This window comes from Phocoena phocoena, chromosome 4 (assembly GCF_963924675.1).
Source record: "Phocoena phocoena chromosome 4, mPhoPho1.1, whole genome shotgun sequence".
In the NCBI taxonomy this organism is placed as follows: domain Eukaryota; kingdom Metazoa; phylum Chordata; class Mammalia; order Artiodactyla; family Phocoenidae; genus Phocoena; species Phocoena phocoena.
In genome coordinates, this window is record NC_089222.1 from 142,208,998 (window position 1) to 142,232,352 (window position 23,355).

Sequence of the window (23,355 nt, forward strand, 5' to 3'; positions counted from 1 at the left end):
TCAATGTCAGTTCTCCTTCTGGGTTGGGTTTCAAGGAGAATTGGTATTTGCAATCCGATAAGGGCACAGATGGTCACTCCTGGTTTGAATCTCAGCTCTGCTACTTAATATGACCTAAGACAAGCCACCGACTGTATTTGAGTCTCATTTTCCTTATCTCTACATGGAGGCCAATAGTAGAATCTATGCCATAGAATTTGTGAAGATTTTATGAGTAAATGTGCTCTAGCCACATCTGCCCATAAAAGAAGCTCACTAAAGACAGCGCTGGTTGTTGCCAAACCAGAATGACAGAATAAACAGTCCAAGGGGTGAAAGCCCAGAGTAGGTACAGGTTCAGGAGAATCTGGGCTTCCGAAACATGTCCACGTCTCTGGGCTGATCAAGTTTCTGCCCAGGATCCTGAAATTGAGGTGAGGTCAAAAGGCACCTGTATTAGCATGGGCTGCCATAACAAAATACCACAGACTGGGGGGCTTAAACAACAGACGTTTATTCTAGGCTGGAAGTCCAAGATCAATGTGCCAGCAGGGTTGGTTCCTCCTGGAGCCTCTCTCCTTGGCATTTGATGCCATTGTCTCAGTGTCTTCACGTGGTCATCCCTCTGTGTGTATCTGTGTCTTGATCTCCTCTTCTTAGAAGGACACCAGTCAGATTAGACTAGGGCCCACTCCAGTGACCTCATCTATCTCTTTAAAAAGCCTATCTCCAGGGCTTCTCTGGTGGCGCAGTGTTTGAGAGTCCACCTGCCAATGCAGGGGACGCGGGTTCATGCCCCAGTCCGGGAGGATCCCACATGCTGTGGAGCGGCTGGGCCTGTGAGCCATGGCCGCTGAGCCTGTGCGTCCGGAGCCTGTGCTCCACAATGGGAGAGGCCACAACAGTGAGAGGCCCACGTACTGCAAAAAAAAAAAAAAAAAAAGCCTATCTCCAAATACAGTCACATTCTGAGATCCTGGGTGTTAGGACTTCAACATAGGAATGTGGAGGCCACAGTTCAGCCCAGAGCAGTCTCCCTTGGTTACCTGAGAGATCCCAGTGAGTGGACATGCTGACAGGAGACTGACCATGGCAGCCGTCCCAATTTTAACAGGGACAGATTTTGGAAACTACAGATCAATGACTCTGATCCTCAGAAAAATCATGACATGCGTTATTAGACATTGACCTTGAGAGCACTTAGAACAAAAAAGTTCCACTCACCCAGAGTCAACATGCATTCACAGGAATTATGCCAAATCTCAAATCTCCCTTGTTACCTTCTTTTCAAATGAAATTCTCACGTTAATAGAAGTTTGTGGAGCACGCACTCGAGGCCAAGCAGTGTGCTGAGTGAAGCACAGTCCAAGCTTCATGGCGTTCACATTTCCCTATGGAAATCAGACAGCTAAGCAAATACTTTAACTTCCAAAGTGAGACCTACAACAAAAGAAGGAAATGCATATCACCGAGATTACGCAGAACAGAATAATTAATTTTTATTTGAGGGACTAGGAGGGAGGTGACTGGTCAAGGGAAGCTTCCTAAAGAAGATCTGAGCTGAGATCTGAAGAAATAACCATTTTCCAACAGAGAAAAGGGCTCAGAGCTCCCCGGGCAGAGGGGCTTGAGGGGTTGCTCAGGAAGAGACCCAGCAGGCAAGGGGAGGAAGCACTGATAGACATTCAGATATGAAAAGACACATGTTCAGAAAAGCATAACCTGCTTGTTTTTCTTCCTCAGATAGATAGCATGGGTGGGGGACATCGAGGGACTCCAGAGCAAAGAGGAAGTCAGAGGTCAGAGAGAAAGGGCCCTTGCTTTGCCAATGAGCTGGAACTTTCTCTACTATTGATGGGAAATCAAAGGGCTGTTCAGAAATAGAGAGGAGGGCTTCCCTGGTGGCGCCGTGGTTGAGAGTCCGCCTGCCAATGCAGGGGACACGGGTTCGTGTCCCCGTCCGGGAAGATCCCACATGCCGTGGAGCGGCTGGGCCCGTGAGCCATGGCCGCTGAGCCTGCGCATTCGGAGCCTGTGCTCCACAACGGGAGAGGCCACAGCAGTGAGAGGCCCGCGTACCACAAAAAAAAAAAAAAAAAAAAGAAATAGAGAGGAGACAGCAAAATTAATACTGTGACAGAAGCACGATTTAACTCTTTCTCTCTGTGTCAGCTCCACCCACTTTATTACCCTCCTGTCTTTGCCCGGGACTGGAAGAATATCTCTCCATATTCCCCGGGCTGTGTCTCACAAGCCCTGCCATCCAAGAAAAAGATACTCGCAATCCATCCAGACACAAAAGGTATCAAGGAGGGCTTCCCTGGTGGCGCAGTGGCTGAGAGTCTGCCTGCCGATGCAGGGGACGCGGGTTCCTGCCCCGGTCCAGGAAGATCCCACATGCCGCAGAGCGGCTGCGCCCGTGAGCCATGGCCACTGAGCCTGCGTGTCTGGAGCCTGTGCTCCGCAACGAGAGAGGCCACAACAGTGAGAGGCCCGCGTACTGCAAAAAAAAAAAAAAAAAAGATATCAAGGGAATGTCACCATCCCTACATCCATGTGGCCAGAGTCAGGGCTGACTGACCACCCCACTGACCCAAGAACAGGAGTGGACAGGAATGAGCCGCTGCAGGTGTGGGCTGGAGGACTGTTGGGGGTGCCGATGGCTGATACTAGCTGAGCATTTATGAGTCTACAGCAGTAGTCCAGGCAAGAGATGATGAAGACAGACCTACAAACTATTATGTCTAAAATGAGCTACAAGGATATACTGTACACCACAGAGAATACAGCCAATATTTTATAATAACTATACATGAAGTATAATCTTTAAAAATTGTCAATCACGGCCTTCCCCGGTGGCGCAGTGGTTGAGAGTCCCCCTGCTGATGCAGGTGACGCAAGTTCGTGCCCCGGTCCGGGAGGATCCCACATGCCGCGGAGCGGCTGGGCCCGTGAGCCATGGCCACTGAGCCTGCGTGTCTGGAGCCTGTGCTCCACAGCAGGAGAGGCCACAGCAGGAAGAGGCCCGCGTACCACACACACACAAAAAAATTGTCAATCACTATATTGTATACCTGTAACTTACATGATATTGTACATCAACTATACTTCAATAAAAAGCGAGAGACAAATGATGAAGACGTGAACTAAAGCAGTGGTGATGAGCAAGAAGTTTGGGACTGAGGGAGATTTAAGAACCAGAGATCACTGGGGGGCTGGTTGAGCAAACTGCATAAAAGAGAAAAGGCGATTGAGATCACGTTCTAAGTTGGACTATTCTGTGAATGGAGAACTCACTTATGAGGGAATCAGGGGATAAAGGTGAAAGCAGGTTTCGGGGGAAGGTAGAGTGTGCATGTCGAGGCAGCTTGAATTGGAAGGGCATAGTCTAGTCTCCAGATGGAGATTCAGCATGTTATGCAGGTTATAAGGGTTATAAGCCTGGACCAAATCTAGACATCTGAGAGCTAGTAGTTTGGTAGAGGCAGTTACAAGTACAGAAGGAGACGAAGTCGCTGAAGGTGGGGTGGGGGGAAAAGAGTGAGAAGCATGGTAAGGACCCCTATTTCCATTCACGTGATCAATACAAGAGTTTTAACTAAGCATACATTTGACAACAGTACTGAGAATCAACTAGATTTCCATCTAGGAAGACATGACAAGAAAGTTTGCAAAATGCATTATTCATGAAGTGATAGAACACCAGCAAGGCAGCTCTCCACCCCAAATTCAGGAGTGTCTATACGAGGGACGTGAAGCTCAGAGTCCACAGTCCTGACTTCCAGATCCTAACTTAATAGTTATTATCAAAATCACACTATCTTCCTTCTCTGAGAGTCATAATGAAAGGGTTCTTGCTTATTTTCCAAAAGACGTTCAGTGCTCTTGGACCAGAGCACCTGTTCTGGACAGAGGAAGAGCCTAGGCAAGAGTCTAAAGAGTCTAAGGGTTTGAGATCAACACTCCAGCCACTTCCTTTTAAATAATGATTATTGTTTTCTAAGGTTGGAACTGAGGTCTGGATACAGAAGGTTGTTTATTTGAAAATTTCATTGACTTTGCATATCCCATTCCTGTCTAATGCTGCCCTTTACGGAGACTCCTCACTTTATGCAGAGTGAAATCTGAGCCCTTTTACTTGATCATTACCGTGACCCCTAATCTTGCACCGCACAGCCTCATTTTTGACCAGTTCTGTTAGAGCCTGCCCTATTTGTAGGTAACAATGAAGAGTACATTCACCCTGTCCCAATGTCCCTAAAAGTCTCAACTCATAACAAAATCAGCTCAGATTCCAAAATCTCATCGAAATCTCATTGGACCAAAAGTCCCAAATTTCATCATCTAAGAATAAGATATGGGTGAGATTTGGGGCATAATCCATCCAGAGACAAAATTCCTTCCCATCTGTAGATCCATGAAACTAGAAAACAAGTTATCTGCTCTCAATATACAATGATGAGACAAACATAAGATACCAGTTATAGACATTCAGTTAAAAGGGGTGAAAATGGAAAGAACAAAAGTAGTCACAGGAGTCAGACAAACTTCACGAGGTATTAACACGTGGGAACCATCCCTGTGGCTCTTCATCCCACCCTCCGAGCTTGTGGCTCCACCTTCTGAGCCATCCTTCCTTTTTCATGAAAATTAGGCTGAGTAGTTTTATAAGCCTGTTTCTTGCCTGTGGGCTTTTGCAGGATCAATATTATTTTTTGTTGTTGCTTGGTTTTTTTAACTTTCATACTGTCTCTCCAAACTGGCATTTTAGTCCAAACTGGCAGTGTTTTTCCTCATATAAGATTCTCAAGAACTTTGTGGATCTCCCTTATATATCATGGGGATTTATTCCATCAGACAAAAGGCTCCTCCACAAGTCTTTCCTGGATAATCCTATCTCTATTTTCGGCTTCCTCTGAGATGGCTGTGGGACAATGCTCCCGGCTTTCTAGATGCGCCCTGATTAGATCTAGGGGATCTGTGAGTCACACTCATAACCTCTTCAAAGAAACTTTTGTGTGACTGAATGAATACTCCAGTCTTTTGATATTAGGAAAAGGTTGTATAACCACACCTTCAAATTTTTCTAAAGAATGCTCTTCTGACAGCAAATTTTAGCATCTTTTGTATTGTGGATAGGCTGAGCATTTTTAAAGTCAACAAGTCCCAATTCCTCTTCACTTAACGTTTCTTCACTCAATCTATATCATTCATCTTGAATTTTACTTTAAGCAGCAATGAGACATCAGGCTTCCCCACATCAACACTTTGCTTGTAAATCTCCTCAGCTAAATCCCCAAGTTCATTCTTTGCAAGTTCTGCGTTTCACACAATTGTAGGACACAATTTCACCAAGCTTTTTGTCAGTATATAACAAGGATCTCCTTTCCTCTGGTTTCCAATAACATACTCTTTGTCTCTTTCTGAGCCCTCACCTGCAGCACCTTTAACAGCCATATTTCTACCGTCAGTCTGTACGTGATGATTTACATGTTTTTCTCCACTATATTTCTCACTCTTTGCTGAGTCCTCACTGGCCGTCCTTAACGTCTCTATTTCTATGTGCATCATGGCCCTCACAGTTCTTTTAGTCTTTGCCCACTGCCCAATTCCAAGGCCATTTATAGTTTTTTAAAAAATACGTGTTTTTTTTTTTTACATTAGTACCACATTTTTGGTATCAACGTCAGTATGAGTTTTCTAATACTGTTGCAACAAATTACTGCAAATATGGTGATTTAAAACAACACAAATGTCTTATCTTACAGTTCTGGAGGGCAGAGGTCCCAGAAGGGTTTCACTGGACGAAAATCAAGGTGTCAGCAGGGCTGGATTCCTTCTAGAAGCTCTAAGAGGAATCTGTTTTGTTTTCTTTTTCCAGCTTTTCTTTTCTGGCGGTGTGTCCATTGTCACATCTTCTTCTCTGTTGCTGATTCTGACTCTCTGGTCCAGTTTTAAATGTGATTACATTGGGTCCACTTGGGTAATCTGGGATAAACTTCCTATTCAAAGGTCAACCAATTAGCAACCTTAATTCCATCTGCAATCTCAATTCAGCTTTGCCATGTAAAGTAATATATTCTCAGAGTCCAGGGTTAGGACAGGGCCCTCTTTGGAGCACCATTATTCTGCCAACCACAACCTCAAAGACGGTTTGAGGCCACTGCCTTGAGTTTTGGATAACAGGTTGGACAAAAATGGAGCATCACACCTTAGAAAGAAAACCAACAGTTTTCACCTCAAATTCTTGGTATTTTAAAATGAAATCGAGATAACACATATGTTTATAGCAAACAATTATTTGGTTAGAATTCCCTCTTCTAGCCCTTGGGAATCAAAGAATTTAGAAGAATGAGAACTATTTGGTATACCGGGGAAGAATGTCTTTGGGCCTACATACATTGATATTTCTGTTTAAATAGTGCATGACTGTTCTATAGTTATGTAATTCTAGCAATACACTGAATTACTCTTTGATAACGACCTAGCTATGGCTTCACGCTATGATGGTACTGCAGGTGAACCTGGGGCACATTATCGACCCCCGTGATTTTAGAGGAAAATAAACTTCAAGAAATTTAGGTGGAATTAAAGTTAGAATTTCCAATACAAATATTCAAATTTGAAAACATCGATACATTCATGAACATCACCAAAGTTTTTCTATTTTTCAAATAAGGTTTAATTTCTTTCTTATTTAACCACAGGAAATAAAGCACAACCTTCACAGTTACAGAGCCCACGCTCCAGCAATAACAAAGTCCATACCAACAAAACAGTTCACATTTGTTTAGCATGTGGCAGGCTCTGGGCTAAGTTACTGGCATGCATACTCTGATTTAGAGGAGACCAAGATGTCTCTGAATGACAATATCAAGGAAGAAATAAAAGATTCCATAAGAGAAAGAAACTAACATTCTGGGTGCTCTGTGCCTTACATGATATCTTCTTTCATTCTTTCAACAGCACTATGAAATAACATCTTGGGTTTTTTTGGTAAATAAATAGATTCAGTGAAGGAAAGTAACTTTCCTAAGTTTCCACAGATAATGGTGGCAAAACTGGGTTACAAAGTGAATATGGTACCAATGAACCCATTTACAAAACAGAAATAGTCACAGATGTAGAAAACAAACTTACGGTTACCAAGGGGGAAAGGGTGGATAGGGATAGATTGGGAGATTTGGATTGACAGATACACACTACTATATATAAAGTAGATAACTAATGAGAACCTGCTGTATGGCCCATGGAACTCTACTCAATACTGTGTAATGACCTAAATGGGAAAAGAATCTAAAAAAGAGTGGATCTATGTATATGTACAACTGATTCACTTTGCTGTACGGCAGAAATGAATACAATATTGTAAATCAACTATACTCCAATAAAAATTAATTTTAAAAAAAACCCTAAGTATGACCAAGTTCCAAGTGCATTGTCTTTTCTCTACACCCTGACATCTTCTATGAAGTGCAAGATGAGCTCTGTGCAGGACCCAAGGAAGGAGATGTCTCTATGTGGGTTAGCTGGAGAGTGATCTACAGGAGGAAGGGATGGACTGATGGAAGAGTGAGGACCACGGCACAGATGAATAGAGCTTGAGACGGGTTGGAGAGAACAAGGAGACTGAAGCTGGAACACAGACACTGGAAGAAAGTAACGGAGGGACAGCTTGGACTCCACAATGGGGTTCCAATCCAGAAGACCTGAATGGAAGGCTGTGGAGCGTGGCCATGTTTGGTAGGCAATGGGAACCCACTAAAAATGCATGAGCAAGGAACCCGTGAAATCAGAGCCATACTTCATAAAGATTCGCCTAACCACAGTGTGTAGGGTGGAGGAGAGGAAGAAACCAGAGAGCTGAGACAAATGAGAAGGTGTTTGCCCGGGTCCACATGCAAGGTACTGAGGACCTGAATTACAGGGATGATGATGGGAATAGAAAAGAGAGGGCAGATGCCATGGCTGATGTGAGAGGCTGCAGAATGAGGCTCGAGAGCATGTGACAGTTGATGGGGTGTGGGACACGCAAGGAGGAAGAAGCTAAGTCCTTCTGACTCAGAGGTTTCCAGCCCAGGAGAGCGGGAGGAAGCTGGTTCCAGACTGCAGGAATGGAGGTGCCAGAAGGGAAATTGGAAATGAGGGGGGTGCTCTTGGGGCAAATCAGAATGAGAGATACCACTTTCGGAGTCCTCCAACAAAATGCAAAAGTTAAGAGTGGAGAGGAGAACGTGTCAGGGGAAGGGAGGAGGACCTGAGCAAATCTTTGACAGAGTTGCCTTTAGAGGGCTGGAGAGCCAGTCAAGGACACAGGAGAAGCAGCTGCAGGGACAGGAAAGGGTGGCCTGCATGCAAGAGATCTTCCAGAGGACGGAAGTGTCCCCACTACAGGGAGGTCAAGGAAAAGCATCTGCCAAGGGGCTTAATGTTGATGCCGTGCGAAGAGGGTGCTGAGTGTGCTCCCACAAGCCTAGCCAAGCACTCCTTGCCTTGACCTTAAGAGGTACAGCTCCTTACGTGTGGAAAACCAGGTCAGGACCCTCAGCAGGTCACACAGCTAGTGCACAATGGATGTGCATGTGAGCCCAAGCTGGTCTGACTCTCAAGATTTCTGTGATGCTAAGCTGCCTCTCCAAGTCTATGCTGGACTTATTCCTGCCCTTCAGAAAGCTGCAGAGCCTCGGAGTCCTTGAAGGGCATCGTTCGCTGCTGTTTTACAGGTGTAGCACATAGCAGTTGACAGAGTCCAGTCCAGTACACACAGTGCCTGCAAGGTGGGTTTGTGTTGCAGGAATGTTTAGTTCCCGTCTCTTTAGTCTTCCTGCTACAGCAAGGCAGGGAACACAGTGGGAAAAGTGGCCATTTCCCAGTAACACATGCCTGGGGAAAGTGGGTGTCGGCCCCTCACCTGGCTGCAATCTGTGCATTCCTACAGCGTCCGGCACCAGGAAACACTGAAGTGAGCTGAGAACATGTAGCTCAGAAGGAACGAGTGAGAAGGAAACAGCTGAGCCCTGGGCTCTCCCTCACTTCCTGTAATGACACTGACAACGGAGCCTATGGGATCAATCTCCTTCTGGAAGTTCTCTATCTCCACACCTGACGGCGCCCACTGGGAGGTGAACCTAATATGCTTCTCTTCCCAGGGTTTCCTGCCCTTCCTTCCATACTCCCCTTCTTTTCTGAGTCTAACTTTAGTTTCTCCATCTTTTCCCCTCACATCAAAAAGAAAAGCTGTCTCCAAAAAAAAAAGTTCACTATTTTCCAAACAGTAGAAAGCTTGCATTAGCATGACCTCTGATCATAATGTCAAATACTCTAAACGAACACCCCTAAAGAGTCTAGTCAATTGGAAACCTTAAAAGCAGTTTGCTAAATAGCTCCCGTGGTAAAAAGGAAATTGCCATGTGAACACTAGTTATCAACACCTATAGGATGTAGAAAATCAGTAATTCAAAGAACCATTATGGCTTTATTGGAAAATTACAGAGATTGAAAATAAATGAGGCAAGGATTCAACTAAAGAAATCAAAACAATTAAACATTAAGTAAACCTAAAGAATTAATGGAGGAAAGGAAAGAATTAATGGAGATAATTAGATAAAAATAACCCCTCTTTAAAAGTTAGCAGATTGATAAGTAAAATTGAGAGCTAATCCTTCACAAAGACCAGTAAAATAGACTAGCCTCTAGCAAGTCTGGCTTGCATACCTAACATTAAGGATGTTAAAGGAGAATAATTTCTGGCAATATGGAGAATTGTGGTGTAGTTCTACCACATGCTATACAAAAACAAAGGAGAAATGCTGGATACAATATAACAAAAATGATTCTTTGTTTTAAATACACAGCGATCTCAAAGGAGAAATTGCCAGGTGCCAGAAATGAGTGGGAAATTCTAAGCAGATTAATAAAGATGAACAGAACCTACAGTAGCCAACAGGAGTAGTGCATACAGACTTTAGCCCGGAGTTGGAGCCTGGGGACGATGGAGCTCCATCAGCCTGGTTCCAGGCTCTGCAACCTGCCTCCTTATGAGTGGGGAAATCTCTTACCACTAATTAACTCAACAGCCCAGCTGGTCTTCATCCTGTTTCATCCTTCCTTTTTGTGGCCCAAACTGCAAGCTAAGACACCCTGTATGTTAAAGAGGCAAGTAGACCCATGCTCCCTGCAAGCAGACGTACTGTGTGTCACCTGGACTCCATGAACGTGCGGGCTCTGCTCCCAGTGCTGTGCTGGTCTGCAGCTGACAGCAAACAGCTAAGTGCCCAGCACAAATCAGCTAAAAGGGACTTTGTGTCCTTTCAGTCTTTTGCTCTTTAGGGTGCCCTTCTGAGAGCAGTAGAAATTGCCCCCAATTTATAGATGAGGAAACCGAGAATGAGAAAATACAAGAAATCTGCCCAAGGTCAGAGAGAATTATTTCCAAACAGAATTGTGGGACGTCTTTAAACAATGTCCTAAAAATGTGTCTTTAAATTTCCTGAAACTGAATTTCAGCATTCCTGATTGAGTGGCTCTAGCTCTCCCAACCCCCCACCGGCCTCAAGGCCATCTGAGGGTGCAAAGGTCAGCCCCTCACTAGAGCCCAAGACAGTGTCATCTCTGAGGCTGGAGCCCATTCCCAGCGCTCATGCCTGCAAGGATTCAGCATCACCCTGAGTAGTGGCTGGCGCACACTTTGATGTAAAGCGAGGTGACATTTCCCATGAGTGACAGGAAACTGCATCCAACTATGACTTGAACTACTTTGTCAGGGCAACGGAGCTACTGCAGGCCCTGACTCTTATCATAGAGGAGCAGCCCTGGAAGGTACAGTCCTGCTGCAACCTTCATGCACCCACTGAACGCCGTGGCCTGGGTGGCACTGCACCCAGACATTTGGGCTTCGGATCATCACACCTTTACCTGTTTCAAACAAATTTGATTGAGGTAGAGTTGACTTACAAAAAAGCTGTACATATTTAATATATACCTTAATGTTTGGAGATAAGGATACACCACAAACCCATCCCCAAGATCAATGCCATGAACATACTCATCATCTCCAAAGTTTCCTCCTGCTGTCTTAACATTTCATATAAAATCTACCCTCTCAGCAAATGTTTAAGTAAACACTACAGAATCATTAACTATAGCCTATACAGTGGAGATCTGAGGCTCATTCTTCTTGTGTAACCAAAACTCTGTGGATTTTTAAATTTTTATTTTATATTGGACTATAGTTGATTAACAATGTTGTGTTAGTTTCAGGTGTACAGCAAAGTGATTCGCTTATACATATATTGTTTTTCCAAATTCTTTTCCCATTGAAGTTATTACAGTTTACTGAGCATAGCTCCCTGTGCTCTACAGTAGGTCCTGTTGTTTATCTGTTTTATATATAGTAGTGTGTATACGTTAATCCCAAGCTCCCAATTTATCCCTCTCCCCCCTTTCCCCTTTGATAGGTTTGTTTTCTCTGTCTGTGAGTCTGTTTCTGTTTTGTAAATAAGTTCATTTGTATTATTTTTTTTAGATCCTGCATATAATCGATAGCACATACCTTTGACTAATGCCCCCCATTTCCCCTCCCTCCAGCCCCTGGAAACCACCATTCTACTCTTAGCCTTAAAAAAGAAGGAAATCCTGCCATATGGGGCAAAATGGATGAACCTGGAGAATGTTATGCAGAGTAAAATAAGCAGATACAGAAGGACAAACACCACATGATCTCACACGAAGAATCTCAAATAGTCAAACTATCTACCTGTTTTTGCAAGAGCTGAGTATGAACCGTGTGCAGTATCCCATTTAACTCTCACAAACCCCTTTTATTCATTCATTGAACAGATACGTACTAAATGACTGTGATGTGCTAATCACCAGGTATAGAACAGAGGACAAAACATGGTGACAGGGCTTCCCTGGTGGCGCAGTGGTTAAGAGTCCGCCTGCCGATGCAGGAGACATGGGTTCGTGCCCCGGTCTGGGAGGATCCCGCATGCCATGGAGCGCCTGGACCCGTGAACCATGACCGCTGAGCCTGCGCGTCCAGAGCCTGTGCTCCACAACGGGAGAGGTCACAACAGTGAGAGGCTCGTGTACCGCAAAAAAAAAAAAAAAAAAAAGCACGGTGACAGATTACAGCTGACAGAATAGAGGGGGGTGCAACATGTGAAGACACTTTGGTAAAGTGCACACAAGTGTTACAGAAAGGTAAGTAGGAAGCATGCCACTTGGGGGGCTGGGGACGGTTTCAGAGAGAGGTTGAAGTCGGTCCTGATGGACGGATGATAAGGGATGGCTTGGTCAACAGAGGATGGGGGCAGAGGGAGAGCCAGGTTTCCCAGGCAGGGGAAAATCTAAGGACAAAGGCTTAGCTTAGCAGTTAGAGAGACGAGGGGAGGGAAAGAACAAGAATGAGAAGGATGGGCATCGTGCCCTGGGCCAAGTTCTAGAAGGAAGAGGTGCACTGGGGAGGAAGGTGTCCTGCGGCATGAACGGGGGTTGGGAGGTCTTTGAAGGGTTCAAGCAAATCGAGTCGTGGACACATTTGCATTTTCAATAGACTCTTGGCTGCAGAGAGAAGCGCATTGGGAAGGTTCGTGTCCAGAACCGTAGTCAGGAGCTGTCACAATAATCCAGGTCCAAGATGGCAGAAAAGGCTAGTTGCTGCGGAAATGGAGAGAACTAGATACTTCTAGAAACAACGCGAGGGGACCGATTGGATTTGGGAGGTGGGGGATAGAGACGGCAGTCAAGGAAGACACCCAGGCGTCTGACTTGGGCAACTTGACAGATGTTGTAGTCCCTGAGGAGAAGATTCTAGGGGGTGAAACAGGCTTTGGGGGCAGGGAATTTATTTTCATTTTGAACACACTTGAGTTTGAGACACCCATGGAACAACCAGATGGAGTTGTCTCGTGGGCCAAGGTGGCTCATTTCAGCAGAAGCTTAGGAGAAATGTCCAGGACGTAAATGCAGTTTGGGGATTTACCAGGAGGGGTCATTATTGAAACGACAGACGTGCTTGAGGTAGTTCAGGAGTTTGTGCAAATGGAAAAGAGGTCCTATAAACAGCGAGATCCTACTGTAGACACAGGGAGCTATCAATATAGTCAGTATCCTGTGACAGAACATGATGGAAAAGAATATGAAAAAGAGTATATGCATATATGTATATGTATATGTGTATATGTATATATGTGTATATGTATATATGTATATATGCATATGTGTATATGTGTATATGTACATGTATATATGTATAACGGAGTCACTTTGCTGTACAGAAGAAATTAACACTACATTGTAAATCAATTACACCTCAATAAAATATAAAAAAGAATTTTTTTAACTATTAAAAAAATTAAAAGTCATTGGGAAAACTCAGTGGGATAACGCACGCACTTTGGGGCTACAGAGGGGCCTGGTACAGCAGCAGCGGCTATCAGCTTCTTATCATTTTGTTATTAAAATCACTTAACACAAAGCTTGGCACATAGTAAGCACTCAGTAAATGTCAGCTGGTATTTCCACAACTTTATTGTTGCTAAAGTCGTATAGTGCTACAGCACCTGGCCCAGGTACGCTCTCAACAATCGTCCATTACTTTGTTACTGGTTTTTGTCATGCCTGGCTCATGCTAAGGGCTTAATAAATGTTTTATTTTTTTTTTTAAAAAAAAGGGGGCTTCCCTGGTGGCACAGTGGTTGAGTGTCTGGGAACCTTGTCCTCAGGTAGAAGCAGGTTTCAGCTAAAGCCAAGAGGAGGAGCCCTCGTGGGAGAGATTTAACAGTGAGTAGCTTGCTGATTTGCACACCCAGAAACTGGGTTCCTGAGGGCAGGTGGACTGGTGTGTGTAGGAGGAAAGTAACAGGAGGTAGCATGGAAAAGCCCAGAGCAATGAGCTCTGAGAAGCCTTCTGAATTTCCTTTGTGAAGGGCACAGATTGGGATGAAGACAAGGGTTTCCACATTCACCATGGAGAAATCTCTACAGCTAGAGAATAAACACCCCCAGTCACGAAAGCAAGTGCCATAGAGCAGATTTCTTTGAGGGTGTAGGTTTTAACATAAGATCACATGAGAATCTTGCATCTTGCTTGTGTCAGTTTCCTAGGGCTGCTGCAAAAAATTGCCACAAACAGGGTGGCCTTAAGACAACAGAACTATAAGGCCAGAAGTTCAAGATCAAGGTGTTGGCAGGGTTGGTAGCTTCTGGGGCTCTGGGGGAGAAGCCATGCCTGTCTCCAGGCACCTGGTGGCTTCAGCGATCCTGCGTGTTCCTGTCAGGTTCTGTAATAAAGTAGGTGAGGGCTGCATCGGCATTGTAACTCTGGGAGAACATCAGTGGAAGTGGATTCCACATGAATATATGAGACAAGGCAGCTGACAGAGAAGCCCTGGCTGATCTGGGGCGAGTTACCATGCCACTCCTCACATTGACACCACGTGGTTTAAAGTCATCCTCTGGACATAGTAATTTCATATTTCTATGAAGCTTTCATTGCTGCTTCTGGATGTGTCCTCTCTGGAGCCCTTGTCCTTTTGTGAATTCCGTTTCCTCATCAGTGAAATGGGAAAGTAATGTCCCCTAACCTCGCTTCTCACTGCCCTGGACACTAGTCCCTGAAGAACCACTGCTGGAGTCCTCAGAAGGAGCCTGGAACAAACGCTCTGTGTCAGCTTCATCCGAGATGGCAGAAGAGCTGGTATTTAGTAAAGAGCCTGGTCCACAATGTTCAGGGCAGTGACTCGCTCAGGGCGTGATATTCCAGAAGCAGCTCCCGGGTCTGTGGGTATGACCGAGAGGCCACCTCAGAGAGAGAGCAGAAAAGGGGCTCCTGGCTCGGGACACAGCTTTTTGACTTGACTACTATCACTCGGCTTGAACTTAACTCTCTAATCACCAGTCAGAGTGATGCAGCTGCCCCGGCTCTCCCTCTATCATCTGACTAGCACCACAGCTTCCACTTCCTCCCCTCAATTCATCCTGCATGTAGATGCCTGATTAATCCTCCAAACATATACATTAAGATCAAGTCATTCCTCCACTGGAAAATCTTCAGCATCTTGACCTGGTAATCACAACCCCAGAATCCAGTGACAATCTAATGTGTCAACTTTACCTTCTGCAACTTGTGCATAGAGCCCTTCCCTGCAGCCAACTAGCTAACTCAGGGCTGCTGAGTGCAGCTGTGCAGGTTCCACACTGCACAACTAGGGTTGAGGTTTGCATACGGTAGACTGTACAAGGCATGCAGTGGTGAGCATTCACTGGTCACTCCCCTTCCACCACCACCACCCACCACACCACACCAAGCATGATTTATGCTTTCTTGTCCCATGCTTTATTTGCTGATTTTAATTTTTGTGGTTCTGTGGATTTGTGTGTGTGTGTGTGGTACTTGGGCCTCTCACTGTTCTGGCCTCTCCGTTGCGGAGCACAGGCTCCGGACGCGCAGGCTCAGTGGCCATGGCTCACGGGCCCAGCCGCTCCGCGGCATGTGGGATCTTCCCGGACTGGGGCACAAACCCGTGTCCCCTGCATCGGCAGGTGGACTCTCAACCACTGCGCCACCAGGGAAGCTCCCTGTGGATATTTTTAATTTACAGAAAAAAATATATAACCTAGCAAATGCTCTCACACTCCATCATCATACTCTATTATCAGGAATTAAACATTAATTATATTTGTTTTGATGTTTAATGAGATGAATAAAATATCACAGATAGAGTCAAAGTCCATCTCTCCCCCAACCTTGACTCCATTCCCCTCCTTTCCTTCCGCAAAGCAACCACTGTTGGGGATTTGGTGTGCATTTTTCCAATCTGCCTTTTAATACTTCCAAGTATATGTATCTATACACAACATTGGATCACTCTGGGTTTGGTGGTATAGAGCAGAAATCTCTCTGGCCGGTTTAAGCAAGAAATAAATGCATAATGATGTTAGGTTGTTCTCCTTGGGTTAGGGAAGGAGGCTTAGAGAAGCGATACCTCAATCACATCCTGAGCTGCTCTGGTAGGAAAAGCACGGCTCCACCTGGGGAACAGACCCTCACTTGGGCCCTGCCACCCGCTAGACCCTCTGAAAATGCTGCTCTGGAATCTCGACCTTCATGTCACCACCCCATCAGCAAGGAGGGTGATGCAGGTGACAGTCCTCTGTCACCAGGTTCTGATGCGGCATCTGAGGCAGGTGGATCTGATGGGCTGATGGACAGAAACCAAAAAACTTGTTCCAAGTCTGACGAGATGCTGTGGTTTGAGGGTTTCATTTTATAAATTCTATTCTAAATGAAGAAAAGTAGGTAAGAAGAATGTGTGTAGTCCACAACGGGCAAATGATACTAACCTAGTTGCTGATTCCAAGTGGATCTCCTTTCAAATCAGAGAGAATTGTAACTGATGAAATGCACTGGCTGAGTGCCTGAATTTCTAGAGCATGTCTTCCCTGGTGCTTAATAACCTAGGCAGCCAAAGCTACCTTATTCGGGGATTCCAAATCTTAGTTATTTTTACTCCTTCTAGAAGCACATAGGCTTCTGACTCAACAAATGTCTCCATAGGATGAATATGAAATACTCTATCATATCAGGTATAATGGTAATCAGGGGCCTAATAAAACCTGTTCTTTGGAATGGCTTGGATCAATCAGACTCTGAAGGTTTGGCCATGCCTCTCTAGCTTGCTAATTGTTAAGTATGTATTTTATATATGTTAGAGAGGGACGCAATTATAGGGAGTAGCCCTCTCTTTATATACATTCTGGGAAATGGCAGAAACCCAGAAAAGTCTTTTGGGGGGAGGTGTATAGAGCACATTCTATAGGAGATACAATCTGTCAAAAACTACCATTTATGTTTCCAAACGTTCTTCAGATGCTCCAATGATGAAGGAAGTACCCCCACTGCGTGCTCCACTAATTGGGGTGGAGTCTGCATTCCCCCAAAACAATCACCACCAACCATTCGAGAGGCACAGGACTCCACAGAGCCAGTCTCCTGCCTGCAGTTCATTCCCCGTAATGTCTAGCTCTTCTGCTCTGCCAAAACCTAGGCTGGGAAAACCTTCAAAGCCAAAAACAAAAAAATGAAAAAAAATTAGTGAGAAGCACAGCTCTTGAAACTCTCAAATATTTTCTTGATCTACCAGGATCATCGTAACTTGATACCATTTTAATATACAGGGGTTTTTTTTAGGTTCCAGAGGCCACCAGTATGTAAGTACCTGTGCCACAGGCTTAGGAATGCCTTGCCTTAAAAATGGAGTTTGGGGCTTCCCTGGTGGCGCAGTGGTTGAAAGTCCGCCTGCCGATGCAGGGGACACAGGTTCGTGCCCCGGTCCGGGAGGATCCCACGTGCCGCGGAGCGGCTGGGCCCGCGAGCCATGGCCGCTGAGCCTGTGCGTCCGGAGCCTGTGCTCCGCAACGGGAGAGGCCACAACAGTGAAAGGCCCGCGTACAGCAAAAAAAAAAAAAAAAATGGAGTTTGGGAAACTGATGATGAATAAGCTTTTAGAACTTTTCAGCATTGAATAAAATGTTCCTTATGAGAATAACAAAAAAAAGAAAAGGCCATGCCGCTTCCCAGCTGAGAAGGAGCTCTGTGCTCAGACCACATTGGAATATGAAGAAAGCCATTTGTAAAAAATAGTGCTGGCCAGAGTCGCCAAGAAAGAAGCGGGAGTTGTTCCAGGAAAACGAGCTACCCTGGAGCACCTCGAGGTCATCCCCACGAAGTATCCCGTCCGATTTGTGGAACAAATACTTGTTATTCCTTCGCTTCTCTTCTTTCAGCTGAAACCAGCAGTCAGCAGCCTCAGGACTCATGTCCTGCCTGCTTTATTTGGACTGTGGTAAGATATATATAACAAATACATACAACATCTTAACCAATTTTCAGTGTACATTTCAGGGGCATTAAGTCCATTCACATCGTTTTGCAATCGTCACCATCATCCGTCTCCAGAACTTTTCATCTTCCCCAGTTGAAACTCTGTCTCCACTGAACACACACCTCATCCCCCAGCACCTGCAAACAACATCTGAGTTCCTGTGTCTTTGAACTTGACTCCTCTAGGTGCCTCACATAAGGGGATCATACAGTATTCGTCCTTCTGTGACTGGCTTAGGTCACGGAGCACTGCCTTCAAGGTTCATCCATGCTGTAGCAGGTGTCAGATGTTCCTTCCTTTTTAAGGCTGAGTACTATTCCATTGTGTGTACAGACCACATTTTGTTTATGCATTCATCTGTTGCTATTTATTCTTTGTGTCAGTAAGTAAGTCTAATGGGAACAGAAAATAAAGTGAGATCATTGAATCACACACACATGCAAGGAAAAAAAGAGCTCATTTTGCTTTATTTTGGACCAGGCTTGAGCATACACAGAAGAGTAGATCCCCTACCCTGTCCCACAGATATCTCTTCCATCTGCCTGTGGTTGATGCCAAAGGCATCACTGTAGAAAATTATCTTTTTGTTCCCTGATGCACCTGTGACTAACACATTAAAGTATCTCATCCTCTAATAGGCTGAAGCAGAGCGGCTCATGGGCTCCAGTGTTCCCTGTGACAGCTGTCTGAGCAGTGGTAATTGATTAGATACGAGATGCGGTGGGAAGAGATGGGAGGAAAGATGAGGGAGAGTTAGAATCATGGAGCTGTTCTTAGGAGAAAAGAACCTTAATGGAGGTTTCCGTCAAAGGAGCAGAAGGGCACAGATTACCTCTGAGGCTGTGGTTCCCGCAGGAAGGCAGAGAACAAAGGTGGTAAGAAAGAAGGAAGGATGGGTAAATGTCTGTCCCTTGGGAGCATGGGATGAGTGAGGGGGGCACCCTAAGGGCACGTCTCGTCTCTTCCCATAGATCCTCCTGTGAGCAGGACCCGCAGTTGAGCCACAGATAAATTTCTACCCGGAAAACCCAAGAATCCCTAAGGAAATACAGCAACATACTTTAAGCTTTTTAAATGCATATCCAAATAACATATAAATATATGTCAAGTAATGGAATCAGTTGTCAGCTCATACATATAATTTTCATCTCTAAAATGGGGAGGGTCAGTAGATTATGACTGTTTGGGATTTTAGGGGAGCATGTTAGCATTTCAGGCCAGGCTTTTGCTCCTGGGACAGTTTCCTTCGTGTCTTCACCTGGCCGGTCCCTTCCTGATGGACCTCAGGGGCCGTGTCACTCCTGAGAGAGAGTGCTTCCTTGACCAGCCCACCATCCTCTTGCAACCAACACAGCACTGGTGATTACCGATTTCCTTGTCTATTAGTTTATTCAATTCCCTTTCTAGAATGTGAGCCCCACGAGCACAAGACCCTTGCCCACCTGTATTGCAGTCTCCCCTCAGCACATCCCCCTGAACAGTGCCTGGCACACGGTAGGTGCTCGATAAATATTGGACGCAGTCTAGCAATTTTCCAGAGGGGCCAAGTGTCAGATGCAGCGGGTGATTTCCCCACGATTTAGCTGGCAATGTTTTCTATACCTACTAGAGCGTGGAGTGGACACGTGTGTCCACATCACACTCCTGCCTCTCAGCAATGAACACACCCCCCTGTCGCGCTCTGTGACCAACCACGGAATTGCTTTCAGCATCTCCTTTCGAGCAGGGACTACGTTGAGCTTCCTCGGTAGAGGGCGCTGGAGGGACACATAGAAGGAAGAGGCTCCCTGCTGTGTCCGGAGTAGAAGGGGTCGAGGTGTGGGTGTGAGGACTTCCAGGGCTGGGGGGTGGTAGCCCCAGGCATGGGTCCGGAACTCATCCCTCTGAGGTCTTGCAGCCTCGGTCTGGTGACAGCTTTTCTGCAGCCTTCTGCTCTGAAGGGCTCCCAACCCATCACACCCACATCACCTGAGTTCCTGGGGGGTGTCCTACCACTTGTCCCGCAGCTCCAGACCAGCGCTGGCCCGGCCAAACAAGCAAACTTCCGGCTGTCCAGTGGCTGAACCACACCTTCTCCAATGAGATCTGAGCTCCTTCGGAGTCTGTCCTTTCTTGGTATTTCCTTAGGTCTTATGGTTACTCTTTTATCATCGCTAGTATTACCCAGCAGGGCTTGCTTCCTGAAGTGCCTAAAAGACAGTATTATGGCACTGGCTTTTGGGAAAGGAAACAGCCTTATTGAGAGGTCAACCGGCAAGGAGACAGTCGGCGGGGCTCACATCTGTCTCACCGATCCAGGGAGATAGGGTGAAATTTGGGGTGAAATTTGAGGAGTTAGGGGAATTTCAAACTTGGAAGCTGGCTGGCTAGTCTCAAATCAGTCCATGTAAGCTACTCAAGCTGCTGGAAGCCATATTTTCCTTATTGAAGGACTTCTCGCTTTGTAAGGTTCCAGCGGCAACATTTCTATTCTTTGAGTTCCAGACTGAAGATTCTTGGTTCCAGGGTCATCCTGGAGACATGGTTTCCCATCTCGCATATGCGCAGTGCTGCCTCTGTAAGACAACTCGTGGTTTGATTAATCAATCAACTCATGTAAGGAGGCAAAACCAGTTTAAGCTGGTCAGTGTTTTACATGCTATTTCACTAGAGGTTCTTTATTTTAAACTTCCCCTGTTTCACCCACCATGTGGCTTCTGTCACCTTGTTGGACTCAGAACTCTAACCACAATGGTCCTGCCCCAAAGCCCTGCTCGGGGAATGTCATTAAGTTGTTTTCTGCCGAGAGGGGGGCCACTTATTTGACTCCAGGACTGAGGTACGGACCCCAGGGTGGCCCACACATCAGCTAATAAGAGACAATGAGGGGCCTGAGTTACAAATGTTAATCAACTAAACTAATCAGTGCCTCTTTCTCTAGCATTTGGTGGGGAATACAAGTCAGCCTACGGTTAAAGAAAGATTAGTAGTAATGGTAGCTTACCCTTATGGAGGATGACTACTACCAGACATGTCTCTAACCACCTCACTCGTATTAACTAATTTAATGCTCACAACAATCCAGTGGTGTGGGTTACTATTATCAGCTCCACTTCACAGATAATGAAACAGAGGCCCAGAGAGGCAATGCAACTAGATCAAGCTCAACAGATTATATGTGGCAGAGTTAGGATGTGAACCCAAACTGTCTGGCTCAAGAGGCACCATTCTTCTTCATTTACATAAAATTAAAATAGGTACCCAGAAAACAAGAGTGCACCTTTTAAAAAGATGACCTTCAAATTAAAAGAAACCCATGAAGCAATTACTAAAATGTGATTGCCTATGGAGGATCAGTGAATGGAAGTGGGAGGCATGAGGACAAAAAGAAATGAACACAAGAATGAATAAACAACGAAGTAAGAGTGCGGGCTTGCAAACATGTACATAGTTACCATGCATGCAGTGGTGAGGGTGACTTACCCAACCCTGTATGTGTCGGTGCACTACAAGTACGTGAGGTTCAAGATGGTGGTGACAGTGATGGTGTTCAGGTGATGGGGTTGGTGCTGAAGGACCAAAGGCACCCACAACCCAGAGCAGTTGTGGCAGGAAGTATTCTGGCCTTGACGAAGTATGGATATTATAAAACGGAACCACTGGAATGTAGGCTTCATGAAGTAGGGAATTGTGTTCAGTGTCTAGAACACAGCCTGGCACACAATAGACGCTTCCTATTTACTGCATGAATAAACTAATGAACCAGGGGCATTTGTCTCCCTGGGAGTTTATACTGGATGGGGAGGTAGACGGCCTGCAGTGAGGGGCATCCTCCAAGATCAAGCGTGGAGGTAGCCGTCCAAATGGATAAAGGAAAAATACATTTGAGTCGTCCATCTGAGGCCAGTCTCTTACTTTTTTCAAATTTTGAATACAAATCATTCAAAGAACACACGTATTAACCAATCATTTTTCACATTAAATTTGGGTGTGAGCCCATCAGGTGTCCAAATAAGCTGTTTAGTATTTCCGCCCTTTGGAGGAAAGGGAGGGTATCCGATATTTAATACCAAATCAAAATAAGAAATTGATTTTAGATGTTAACAAGAAATTAGCATAAATAAAGCAAAGATGATTATCTTAGCAATGGTTCTGTTTGCTTTTCACTCCAACCAGAAACGGCCTAGAAGCTGAGCAGCAACCTGTTGCTAAAGCAAGCACTAAATGAATGTGTGTCCCCATAAGATGCCATGGATAAAAGCGTCAGCGAGACATTTAGACAAGCATGCAGGAGTATTAAAATTGCCATCCACAGTCCAAGCACGTGACATGTTTTCTAAAGCTTAGAGCCCCCTCTAGGACTCATTGTGTCTGTGTGCCTTTTTTTTTTTTAATTTATTTATTTTATTTATTTATTTTTGGCTGCATTGGGTCTTCGTTGCTGTGAGCGGGCTTTCTCTAGTTGCGGCGAGGGGGGGCTGCTCTTCGTTGCGGTGCACGGGCTTCTCATTGCGGTAGCTTCTCTTGTTGCAGAGCACGGGCTCTAGGCACACGGGCTTCAGTAGTTGTGCACGGGCTCAGTAGTTGTGGCTCGAGGGCTCTAGAGCTCAGGCTCAGTAGTTGTGGCGCACGGGCTTAGTTGCTCCACAGCATGTGGGATCTTCCCGGACCAGAGATCGAACCCGTGTCGCTTGCATTGGCAGGCAGATTCTCAACCACTGCGCCACCAGGGAAGCCCTGTCTGTGTGACTTAATCAAAAAATGCTCCATACCCTTCTATCTTTCAGGTATGTCAGAAAAGATCCACTTCCAACATACCAGAAGGTCTTTCCTAGTTTTTCCAAGTGGCAGTTTGGATCTTATGTATGGTATTCCACAATCGCTGAACATCTGGGCTGATGTCAGGTTTTTGGGAATGAGGAGAAGCACAGGTACCTTAGTCAAGGTACTGGTCTTGAGTGTCTTGAGGCTGATATTCACCTCTTCACTTTAAAACTCATGCAATGCACACAGATGTGATTGTATGATTACAATCCAATGGCAACCAGAGTGCCAGTCTTGAATTACTTACCCTGGAACAGACAGAGCTATTTATAATCACACTGAGTCTGGGGACAGAGGAAGTGTGGACAAAGGCAGACTAATCTCTAGCTCAGGGACTGAGACTTAAATGAAGTGTCCTGAGGGGCCAGCTGTCAATTACAGGCAGAAGAGCTCACGCCACCCACAGGCCACAAGTGAGAGCTCTTAGAGTCGTGGCCTCCCAGAAAGGGACAGACTTTCATAGGGAACTGTTGTCCAGGCTCTTAGCAATAAACCACCAGCTATTCTTGCTAGAGAGAGGTGAGGCTGAAAATAGCCCTAAGGCCTCTTTTCTTTCATTCCCTTGCTGGGTTGAGTATTTTAGCTCTCTGCAGAAGAGTGGATACCAAGAGAGGAATTTCAGAAGGGGCAGAGGCTCAGTGATATGAATAAATTAGTTCTTCTCATTTTAGCAGACCTGGGTTTT